Source organism: Camelus ferus, chromosome 16 (assembly GCF_009834535.1).
Source record: "Camelus ferus isolate YT-003-E chromosome 16, BCGSAC_Cfer_1.0, whole genome shotgun sequence".
NCBI classification, from domain to species: domain Eukaryota; kingdom Metazoa; phylum Chordata; class Mammalia; order Artiodactyla; family Camelidae; genus Camelus; species Camelus ferus.
Genome location: NC_045711.1, coordinates 13868895 through 13881125, shown reverse-complemented (window position 1 = coordinate 13881125; position 12231 = coordinate 13868895). Strand labels below are relative to the sequence as shown.

General features: G+C 43.4%; 1 long non-coding RNA gene across 2 annotated transcripts in view; it reads right to left on the bottom strand.

Moving 5' to 3' along the window:
* The window catches only part of LOC116669321, a 58757-nt gene that overhangs the window by 33222 nt on the left and 13304 nt on the right, over nucleotides 1-12231 (bottom strand). For both annotated transcript variants that reach the window (XR_004326686.1, XR_004326688.1), the window contains exon 2: nucleotides 6315-6492. This is a non-coding gene — a long non-coding RNA (uncharacterized LOC116669321). The remainder of the gene's footprint in view (nucleotides 1-6314; nucleotides 6493-12231) is intronic.

Below are 12231 nucleotides of genomic sequence, written 5' to 3'. Positions count from 1 at the left end.
CTCCCCGTCTCTGGAGATAATCTCTCCACCCCCAGGTAAAGTGACAGGTGCAAATCTATCCCAGGATGAGCTGGGGTCACTTACCTCACAGCTCCCCCACGGTGAATCTGATCATGAAGTCCCCACTCCCAGATGACCACCACAATTTGAACATGTAAATTCTGAACAACTTAAAAGATCTCACTGCTTAATGGTAATGCTTCATGGACATGTTCACCTCTAAGACAGATAAATAGGTAGACAACCCAACAACCACATGACAACTCAAACCCACTTGAACTTGAGGTGAGAATGAGGATAAGCATGTCATTAAGATGTGAGCTGGGCATCCACCTTTGTCCTCCTGTGAAGACTCAATATGCTCGGACTCAGATCAAACGTCTTGGCCCCAGCACTCATGGGCTGTGTAACCTTGGGAAAGTTTATTAACTTCTCTGAGCCTCAGTTTCCACATCTATAAAATAAGGATAACAGTCATATCTCCTCATAGGGTTGTTGAGAGGATGGAATAAAGTGATGCATGTAAAACATTTTGAATGATGTCTAGCATATACTAAGCTCTCCCATAAACGTTACTTCCATTGACCAGTGGGTCCCAGCATGGTAAACGCTCTCACATATGTTACAGCGGCAGGCGCAGAGTGTGTTTCCTACCCCAGTTATTCTTCTCTCCTTTCTTCCTTGCTGGTAGAAGCGGCTTCCCATGTTAGCTTTTGGAAATGCTGAACATTCATTTCCCCAGATTGCCTCCCAGAAGAGACAGCCACAGGCCAGTTCTGGTCAATGAAATGTAAAGGGAAATCTGCAGGAGGTATCTAAGAAATGTTTCTTCCTTGATCAGAGTGTGTGAAAAGATTCCTTTCCTTTCATGCTTTGGGTGCTCTGGTATAAAGATGTGATGCTTGAAGCTGAAGCAGCCATCTTGCCACCATGAGGGGAAACTCACATGGATTGCAGAGATCTGGACTCAACACCTGACACCATTGATCCTACCCTTGAACCACTTACCTCCTGCCTTCTCTTTAACTAGAACAATTCAAAATCCTTCATTTTAAAGCTGATATGAGTCTCACTTTCTGTTATTTACAGCCAAAAGCACCTTACATGTCTTAAAAGGAGCTTAAGTAATATTATAAGCTAAGGAAAGCTTACAGGGTAACTTAACCCTGTGACAGAAGTATTGTTCCTATTTCATAGATGAAGAAGCTAAAAGCAATGTGGCAGGAGTTTTGAAGATCAGTTACCTAACTTAATCCTCATAAAAACTCTGTGAGGCAATTCTTATCTCTACGTACAGATTTCTTCACAAGTTCAGGTTAAATAATGCCAAATTTACACAATTAATAAATGGAAGAGTCAGGACTTAAACCCAAGTCTCTCAAATGTAAATACAATGTTCTTCCCAATGTTCTTTGGTGCTACTGGTCCGCACTAAAATCTTTTGGACGTAGTATTACACTGCCAATGCTGAATAAGTAAAAACTTGGTCATCCTAACTCAGGTCATGCCAACCTGAACATAATTATGTTCGTTGCTTAGAAAGTACATTTGCTAACTAAATATTAGCCATAATAAAAAAGAACGGTGGTGACAGCTGGATGAAATTCACAGTCCTAAGACCCATGTGCCAATGTATATTTCTGTCTTTAGGCCCTTGGAGAATTTATATTCCTGATCCGCACTTCAATTGCTAATTGCCAAGCGTCTGTTCTTTTTAAATCTTTATTATTTTTTATTCTCTCCCAGATGTTGAGTTGAGCAGCAGTGATTTCAGAAATTCAGTGAGACGTCCAGCTGCCGAGTTTGGGAAGTGTCCATGTTTTGTTTCTTTTCAATCCTTCAACTTGAATTTATGATGAGGTTTTGATGAATAGTACCCTTCTCTCAGCCCTGCCCTCTTTGCATGTGTCTGAGTCTGCGATATCGTTGGTCTAATTATGCGGATGTGTCTCTTGTTGGAAAATTTATGTGACGACTGTTGCCAAGAACCAGGAGCCAGAACTAGGGATTTGTGGTCTAAACATCCTTGACTCCACTCTCGGCAGTATATCCAAAGTGAAGTTGGTGAGACCAGGTAGCTCATTAATTTAGAGCTCCAACAAGTTGAGAGTCTGAGAAAGTCAGCCCTGCAGGGAACTGCAGATTTATGATGGGAACCAAAGACTTGGAAGGTCAATCAAGATCAGGAGAAAAGGAAGGGGCTGGGTATAGGAATGGAGGGAAAGAAAAGGTGGGTGCATGGTTGGGTGTACTTACTATATTTACATAGATAGGACTTTACAGCTTGGGTCTTTGTCACCCAGAGACTGCTGGCACTGTCTAATAAACCTGGCTAAGTTCACTCACTTCTTGGCTTTCCAATTTGATTTTGAATTCCTTGAAGTCAAGAGTTTTTCTAGTGATCTTTTGCTGTGTAACAAATCACTCCAATATTCAATGGATTAAAATAAAACTAGTCATTTCTCAGAGTCAGGAATTTAGGAAGTTCTTATCTGGATGGTTCTGGCCTCGGTCTCATGCAATTGCAATCAGACAGTGGCTGGAGAGCTGGGGGCTGGCTGGGCATCTTTCTTCAAGTGGTCTCAGGGCCTCCCATCTATGGGACTTTGGCCTTCCTAGAAGTATGGTGGCCTCAGGGGAGCTGCAGTGCTTATAGCTGAAAACTTCAGAAGTGAGTTTTCCATACAGGTGGCAGCTGTATCATTTGTTACGACTTTTCTGCCGTCCTCTATTGGTCAAAACAGGTACAAAAGCCCACCTAATTTCAAGAGAAGGGGACACAGACCCACTTTTTGATGGAGGGAGTGTCAAGGTTATACTGCAACAAGAGTTGACTGGATGGGAGACATTTTTTGATGGCCATAGTGGAACAATGCCTTCACAATACCAATCCCTTGATAAAATGTGGAACAAGACAAGGATGCTCACTCTCATCACTTCTATTCAACATAGTACTGGAAATCCAAGCCACAGCAATCAGACAAGGAAAAAAAAATAGAAAGGGTCCAAATTGGAAGGGAAGAGGTAAAACTCACTATATGCAGATAACTTGATACTATATATAGAAAACCCTAAAGACTCTACACAAAAACTACTAGAGCTGTTAAATGAATTCAGCAAGGCAGCAGGAACAAGATGAACATACAGAAATCTGTTGCATTTCTTTACACTAACAATAAAATATCAGAAAAGTAAAAAAAAAAAAACTTTAAAATCCACATCAAAAAATCAAAACAAAATACTTAAGAATAAATATGACCAAAGAAGTGAAAGACTTACACACTGAGAATTATAAAACATGGGTAAAAGAAATTAAAAATAATTTAAAGAAATGGAAAGATAGCCCACGCTCTTGGATTGGAAGAATTAATATTGTTAAAAAGGCCATACTAGGGAGGATATAGCTCAAGTGGCAGAGCACATGCTTAGCATGCATGAGGTCCTGGGTTCAGTTCCCAGTACCTCTCCTAAAAATAAAAACTAATTACCTCCCCACTCCCACCGAAAAAAAATAAATAAAATAAAATAAAATAAAATAGCCATACTATCCAAAGCAATCTACAAATTTAATGCAATCCCTATCAAATTACCGAGGACATTTTTCACAGAACTAGAACAAATAATCCTAAAATTTACATGGAATCACAAAAGATTCAGAATTGCCAAAGCAATACGTAGGAAAAAGAATAAAGCTGAAGGCATAACCCTCCCAGGCTTCAGATAATACTACAGAGCTACAGTAATCAAAACAGCATGGTACTGACACAAAAACAGACATATGGCTCAATGGAACAGACTATAGAGAGCCAAGAAATAAACCCACACGCCCACGGTCAATTAATCTTCAACAAAGGAGGCAAGAATATACAATAGAAGAAAGACAGTCTCTTCAGCGAGTGGTGTTGGGAAAGTTGGACAGGAGCATGTAAATCAATGAAGTTAGAAGACACCCTCACACCATACACACACACACAAAAATCTTCAAAATGGCTTAAAGACTTAAACATAACACAGGATTCCATAAACTTAGAAGAGAACATAGGCAAAACATTCTCTGACATAAACTGTAGCAATGTTTTCTTAGGTCAGTCTCCCAAGACAACAGAAATAAAGGCAAAAATAAACAAATGGGACCTCATCAAACTTGTAAGCTTTTGCATAGCAAAGGAAACAATAAACAAAACAAAAAGACAACCTACGGACTGAGAGAAAATATTTGCAAATAAGGGCTTAATTTCCAGAACATACAAATAGCTCATTCAACTCAATAACAACAACAACAACAACAACAACAAATCCAATAAAAAAAAATGGGCAGAAGACCTAAATAGACAATTCTCCAAAGACATACAGATGAATAATAAGCACATGAAAAGATGCTCAATATCACTAATTATTGGAGAAATGTAAATCAAAACCACAATGAGGTATCACCTCACACTGGTCAGAATGGCTGTCAGTAAAAACTCCACAAACAATAAACGCTGGAGAGGGTGTGGAGAAAAGGGAACCTTCTTACACTACCGGTTTGAATATAGTTTGGTGCAGCCGTTATAGAAAACAGCATGGAGATTCCTTGAAAAACTAAAAACAGACCTACCATATGATCCAGCAATCCCACTCCTGGGCATATATCCAGAGGAAACTCTAATTCCAAAAGATACATGCACCCCAGTGTTCACAGCAGCACTATTTACAAGAGCAAAGACATGGAAACAATCTAAATGTCCATTGACAGATGAATGGATAAAGAATGTGCAAATATATATATAAACATACACACAATGGAATACTAGTCAGCCATAAAAAGAATGAAATGATGTCATTTGCAGCAACATGGATGGATCTAGAGATTGTCGTACTAAGTGAAGTAAGCCAGAAAAAGACAAATGCTGTATCATATCACTTATACGTGGAATCTAAAAAAGTGACACAAATGAACCTACTTACAGAACAGAAATAGACTCACAGACGCAGAAAATAAACTTATGGTTACAGGTCGGGGAATGGGGAGGGGAGGGATAAATTGGGAGTTTTGGATTTGCAGATACTAACTATATATGTATATATATTTCCTATATATATACACACACCATATGTTTATATACTATATATATTTATATTTATCTACTACATATAATAAAGAGATAAACGATATATATAAAATAGATAAGTAACAAGGTCCTACTGTATAGCACAGGGAACTATATCCAATTATCTTTTAATAACATATAACAAAAAAGAATATGAAAATATATATATAACTGAATCACTATGGTGTATACCGGAAACACAACATTGTAAATCGACTATAATTTTTAAAAAATTAAAAATAAATAAAAATTTTAAAATAATACAAATGAACTTATTTACAAAACAGAAAGACTCAGACAGAAAACAAACTTATGGTTATCAAAAGGAGGGGAAGGATAAGTTAGTTTAAGATTAGCAGATATGAACTACTATATACAAAACAGATAAACAACAAGGTCCTCCTGTATAGCACAAGGAACTATATTCAATACTTTGTAATAACCTATAACAAAAAATATGAAAAAGAATATATATATAACCTGAATCACTATGCTGTACACCAGAAACTAACACATTGTAAATCAACTGTACTTCAATAAAAATAAACAACACCTAGCCCTTCATTTCTCTTTATAGATTATTTATTGTTTACCTCTCCCACAGGGCCTGTCACTATGCTGATGTTACCCTAAGTACTCAATGGATGGTGACTGCTTGATGCAATTCAGTGCAACAAATCATTTATCTACTTATTATGTGTCTGCTACTCATTCATTTCCCAACAAGACACCACAGCGCTGAAGGCTGCCTGCCCCTATAAACCCTACTGAGAGAGGCTGGTGGTCAATGAATAATCAAGAAATACATTGGGATAAGTTGATGTGAAGAGGGCGGAAAAAACTATGGAGTTAGAAGTTGAGTATTTAATGGGGCAGAGAGTGAATTGCATTCAGGGGTGAGCATGGCCAGAGAAGGCTTCCTGAGGACTCTGCCTGGGAGGCAGAGGCAGAGCCGTGTGCCAGGTGCAGGCACTAAAGGAAGGCGGGAGGCCTGGGCCCAGGTGGGCGGAGCTCACCGGCGGCAGCTAGGTGCTTGTTCAGGCGGCTGGGGACAATTTTAGCCACCCCCTCATGGGGGACGGCGGGGGTTATGTCGGTGAGGGTTCAGCCTGGAAAGTGGAAGCCACTCAGGTAGTTAAGGGAAGAAGCTGTTCACTGGAGGGAAAGAGAAGCGTGGGGCGGGAAATGACCGGGCGTGGGGAACACGCGGGATGGTCTCACCTACGTTCTCAGCAGCCGGCGGCCCCCAGCGGGGCGAGCTCCGGAAGGTGACTCAGGAGTGAGGGGCGTCCGCGGGGGGAGGCGAGGGCGCTGGAGAGCCGTGGCTTCTGCTGCTCTTCTCTCTTCCAAACACCACACCGGTGCCTCCGGAGACAGGAGGGAGGGGGCAGGGCACAGCCTTGGAAAAGAAATGCCGCAGATGTTGAGAATACAGCAAAAAGTAATTAGAACCTCCTGGAACCAAGATGGCGGAAGAATGGACTTCCGGTACATCTTGCGCCTCCTACGCTATTTTACTACGCCAGCCGCTAAGTGACACCCCTCCAGGCGCCACTACGCTTCCCAGGCTGACGTAAAAGGACAGAAAGTGGGCGGGGCCAATTCCTGGAAATCCCCGCCTACTTTCCTGAAATAGAATATCCCTCCCACTTATTAGCATATGAAATTACCCAGCCCATAAAAACTAACCACCCCTTGCATCGGGGACCGCTTTCCCTTCTGAGACTGTCCCTATTTCTGCCTATGGAACGTGCATCTCACTAAATAAACTTGCTTTCACTTTACTACCGCTCACTCTTGAATTCTTTCCTATGGGAAGCCAAGGACCCTCCCTTGGCGAGGAGTGTCCCAGGGACTTACCTGAGACCTGGAACACAACCATTTTCCTGCCACAATCTCATTGGAACACCCTGGCAGGGAAACCCTACTGGACAAGGGATTTGGGGCCATGAAGGGCCAGGCAGAGGACCCCTCACCTGGGGTTCCCATATGGGGGACCACAACCAGGGCTGGGCTGGGGTAAGGAGGCTCCCCCAAGCCACCCCTACCCTTGCACGGCCCTGAGAGTAACACCTCAGAATTTGTCCCCTAGTCCCAGTCCTGTGTAAGGTGGGATTGGAGCCCCTTTAGACTGGGAGAGGCACACACCACACAACAACCCCCAGCAAAGGCCTCGAGTAAAGGAAGGCTCTCTGGAGAAAGCGATGTCTAAGCTGAAAACAGGGCTAACCAGGGGGAGCGGAGAAGTCTTCTAAGGAAGGAGAGTAGTGTGTAGAAGATCCCAGAAACCTGAGGGAGACACTTTAACAAAATTTTAAGTGTTCTGTGAGTCACACGGGGGGCTGGCCTTTGCTGGTGTCTTCTATATGGTGCAGGTACAGAGCTGGTATTCTCTGGGTCCTGGTGAATGATCCCCCCGGGATATAGAAACATGGGCTACCTGTGAAGACTTGGAGGAGGGTAACCCACCTCCCACCTGACAGCATCCTAGTCACCTCCCACCTGAGGATGACAGCAACCCCCTGAAGGAACCTCCTGCTTCTGCCCCTGCGCCCCAGTCTACACAGCAACCAGAACAACCTAACTTAAAGTAAAAGCGATCGTGTCCCATGACAGAAGCCTCCTTAGAGCCCTCCCATGGCCCCCTGTCTACTGGAGTAAAAACCTTTGTCCTTTAAGTGGCCTATAAGCCCTGCAGGGTCTCACCTCCCCCACATGCATCACAATTGGTTTTATTAAGGGCTATTTCTCTCTCCCCTTCCCCACCAGTCCATAAGCTCCTCGAGGGCAGGAATTTTTGCTTGTTTTGCACACTGCTCTGACCAATTGTTACCAGGCAGAAGCCCAAGGTCCGTGTGGCCAGAGTTTCTGATTTTTCAAGAGAAATTACACATTGGGATTTTTATGTCAAATTGGATATTTAAGTACTACCATGTAATAACATTTTTCAACAATATTGTGCTGAACATGTAAATGAGAGCCACGGATTTCCAATCTATGGTCACTGGCCCTGTGTAAAGAGGCAGCGGCCAGATTTGGAAAGCAGACTCAGAAAGGACAAGGCCCTGAGAAGATGGGGTGGAGTTGTGGGCGGGAGGCCCCTTGTTGACATGCTTGGTGATGGCCACTAGGGGGAGCGCCCCAATTCCTCCCCTCAGGTCACACCTGGCCATTCTCCACCCAAGGGAGGAAACTGTTGATGCAACCAAAACCAGAAAACATTGGTGGGAGGTCCCCAGAGGGAGGTGCATCTTGTGTGAAAAGCAAAGTGGTCCAAGGCTCTGGGGTCCACATGGCCAGGTCTGTTAAGTCTGCTCTTGGGATTTCTCTTAGGCTCTCCCCCTACTGGAATTTTTCTGGATCCTCGATCTGAATTCCTGCCTCTGAAACCCTAGGTGCCCAGATGCACCAAGGCATTGTCTACCTACAAAGCCAGGCAGGGGCAGGGCACATGCTGCTTGTCAAGAAGGCCTGGGCTTGGTTACTGGCCCAGTGCCCTTCTGTCTCATAATTTCCAACAACTTGTCGAGGAACATGGTATCTCCATTTTCGTAGACAAGGGCAAGTGACCAGAGAAGTGACAAACCCAAGGCTGCACAGTTGTGAGCAGTGGGATTTGATACAAACCCTGGGCCATCTGTCTGATGCCAGAGCCCATGTTCTGACCACCCCACCGCTCTGCCCAGGAGGAAGGCATGAGCGAGTCATAAAAGAATCAGACTGGCAGGACTGCAGGGACCTTTAAAGTCACTGAGTCCGTTGCCCCCCTGACATGGGACTCTTTTTATTTTATTTTTAATATTCTAAGACAGAAAATAAATGTAGTTTATTTAAATATTGCTTGTTAGAAACATGGTCAGTTTAGGGAGTATTCATCCAAAAACTTGAGGCAAATTCTATGTGCTGATGCATAATTTATAGTAAGATCAATCCCCGTTTATCATATGGAAAGGTACAGAATGTTCATTTAAGCTTCTTTTTTGAAAAAAAAAAAATTTTTTTGAGACCTATTTTTATTGCTTCTAGCTGTTGGTCACTAGTGATAGGTCCTGTGAATAAATCCAGCAAGATGTCCACCCCGCCGTGTCTTTCTGACTAGCTCTAATCAGAGCTTTGTCTCCCTGTGACCCAGGACCCCAGCCGCGGGACGACGTCATGCTCTTTCCGTGGGGAAGTCTGCTCTGTGTTTGACCAAAGACTACAGCACAGGCATGAAGCCCTCCTATCTTCCTGAACAACACATCCTTTATTTAAAAGGACCCCATTGAGGAAAAATATCCAACACTGGGATTTGAATCAAGATCAGGGGAGGCAAGAGCTGAGCCTGACAATGGTAGGGGTCGGTCGTTGTGGGTCCGGAGCCAGCATCTCCCATGCTGGTGAGCCCCAAGAAGAGCAGGGTCAAAGAAAGGTCATCAGGCCTGACCTTTGGGGAAGGGGGTTTTTGAGCGAGCTTCTCTGCCAAGGTTCTCAGTCTTTGAGAAAGACCTGACGCTGGTCTGGCTCCTTCTTCCCGCCAGCTGCAGACCGTCAGGCCTCTCCCCCGGAGCTCTCGGGCTCCTTCGGTCTGCTCTTGTCTGCTCAGCCAAAGGAGACATCACTTGCTGGTGCCACTTGACAGAGCGATCACAGGCCCCGCGGATGCAGATGCGTGGAGGGCGGGCGGTGGGCGTGGGGGTGGGGAGCAGGCCAGATCGGATCAAAGCTGGTGGAGATCCAGTCCGTCTCTCCCACTGGCCTCACTTGCACACTTTAACTCAACTTGCCGAATTACACGAGGTCAGTTGCTAAACCCTCCTTCCAGAAAGGCGCCCAAGAGACAGCCCTCTCTGTCAATGCGCTAATCAGATCCAGCGAGAAGTTGCTCCGGCACCTTTCCCCTAAATGGCATAATCCCGTTTCTAATTTACTGATTATGCAATAAGAAAATGTCTTCGTTAATTTCATAAGAAAAGCGCATTAGCCTACTTAGAGAGCTCATGCTTCCTTCTGAGATCATGAATAATCTCAGTTCCCGTTAATAAATGGAACCCATAAGGAAAATCAAGAGTAATTACTGTGTTTATTAACATTCGGTGATTAACATTTCAAAAGTAATTTAAATAAATACAGTGCAAATCTGAGGGGGACCCCCAAGGTAGTGATCGGTATGGAGTAAAACAGCCCTCACTGGAATCTGGACAACTTAAAATTCACGCTGTCCAAGGTGGCTGTCACCAGTGTCCAAGAATCTCAGGTTACGGAGAATGAATGGGTCCAGGGTCGCTCCCACAAGTATTTCCCCTCCACAGGCCACAGGAGCCTGGAGACGACTGTCCTTCCCCTGACATCCTACTCCTCCAGGGTCTTTGGTGACAGTTAGGTGGGAGCAGATTCCACAACAGCAGGTGGAGACCCTTGGGTGGGTGTACAAGGTACAGTCTTCTTTCTTTTTTAATTAAAAAAAATTTTTATTGACATGTAGTTGATTTACAATGTTTGTTTCAGGTATACAGCAAAGTGATTCAGTTGCACATATACATACCTATATATATTTTTTCTTTTCAGATTCTTTTCCATTATATGTTATTACAAGAAACTGAATGTAGTTCCTAGTGCTGTACACAAAGTTTTATTTCTTAACTGGCTTTGTTCCAAATTTCCTACGCCACTGTGACAGGCTGAATAATACCCCTTTGCCCCTCAAAAGATATCTACATCCTAATCCCTGCTGCTTATAAATACATTTGTTTGGTTTAAAAAAAAAAAGAAAGAAAGAAAGAAAGAAAGAAACTTTGTAGATGTGATTAAATCCAAGATCTTGAGTTGGGGAGATTATCCTGGATTATCCAGGTGGGCCCTGAATGCCATCACATGCATTCTTATAAAAGGAAGGTAGAGGGAGATTTTACTACACACAGAAGAGGAAAAAGCATGTGAGCAGGGAGGCAGAGATTGGAGTGACGTGACCACAAGCCAGGGGAATAGCCACAGCTACCAGAGAAGCCGGAAGAGGCTGGGAACAGATTGTCCCCTCCAGCCTTTGGAGGCTGCAGGGCCAGGCCAGTGAAACTGATTTCAGACTTCTGGCTTTCACCACCATGAGAGAATGAATGTATGTCCTTGTGAGCCACCGAGTTTGCAGTGATTTGTTAAAGCAGCTGTGGGACATTAATAAAGCCACCTTCATGACTTTTACCACACCTTGTGCTAGCAAAAACCTCATGAAATCATGTTTGATGCTCATCAAAATATTCAACTTAACATCATTTTAAGTGCTCATCCCTATGCCCCCTGCAATTACCTAATAAATCACCAGACCCCCAATGGAAGTGCCCCCTCACTTCAGACCCAGCTCTGCACAGCTTAGGAAGGATCCACGGTGCAGCTGGGCTTTCAAAACCGCTCCATTAAGTTCAAATTTCACTTGAAAATAATCAGAAAAAAAGAATAAAGAATCAGCCCCTTTAAAAATAGAAGCCATTTCTCCAGCAAATTTTCGCAGAGTCAGATTTTTAAACGCAGAATTGAGCAGAATCTTAAATCATTCTTGGTAGAGTTACTAACATGTAGATAAGGACACTTAAAGGGGAAGGAGGGAGCCATAGAGTGTGCTAGCAGGGGGCTGGAGCTGGTGGCTCATCTAGCTAACAGGAATCTCATTTCCCCTGCTTGAACCTGAATCGCGGGTCTCCAGGTGCTTCTCTTTTCTCTGCCTCAGGACAGAGGAATGTGTAGGTAAAGCAGGAATTGCTGTGCAAGGGAAGATTTGAGGATTTTTAAAGTTTAGGGATGGAATTGATAAGGTCCCCAACCGGAGAAGAATATGCTGAATTTTGAAGAGTTTCCCATGACTCAAGCATGGGAAAAGGCAAAGCAGGAAACTTTCATCCCCAAAATTGGAACTGCCCAAATGGGCACACACCTGGAGAGGTCTCCAATTCCAAAAGGAGAGTCAGGCTAGTCTAACTCATGCCTGTGAGTAGATTTGGATAAGCAATGGGTACTGAGAGTTAAATTCTAAAAGGGATCAGTCCTGGATTTACACCTATGGTTCCCCATTTTTTATTTTAATATTGTTTCATCACAAGTCAGTGTAGCACAGTGCTTCAAATGTGTTTGATGGAAAATTTGGTAAGTGAATAGATTCTTTTAGTTT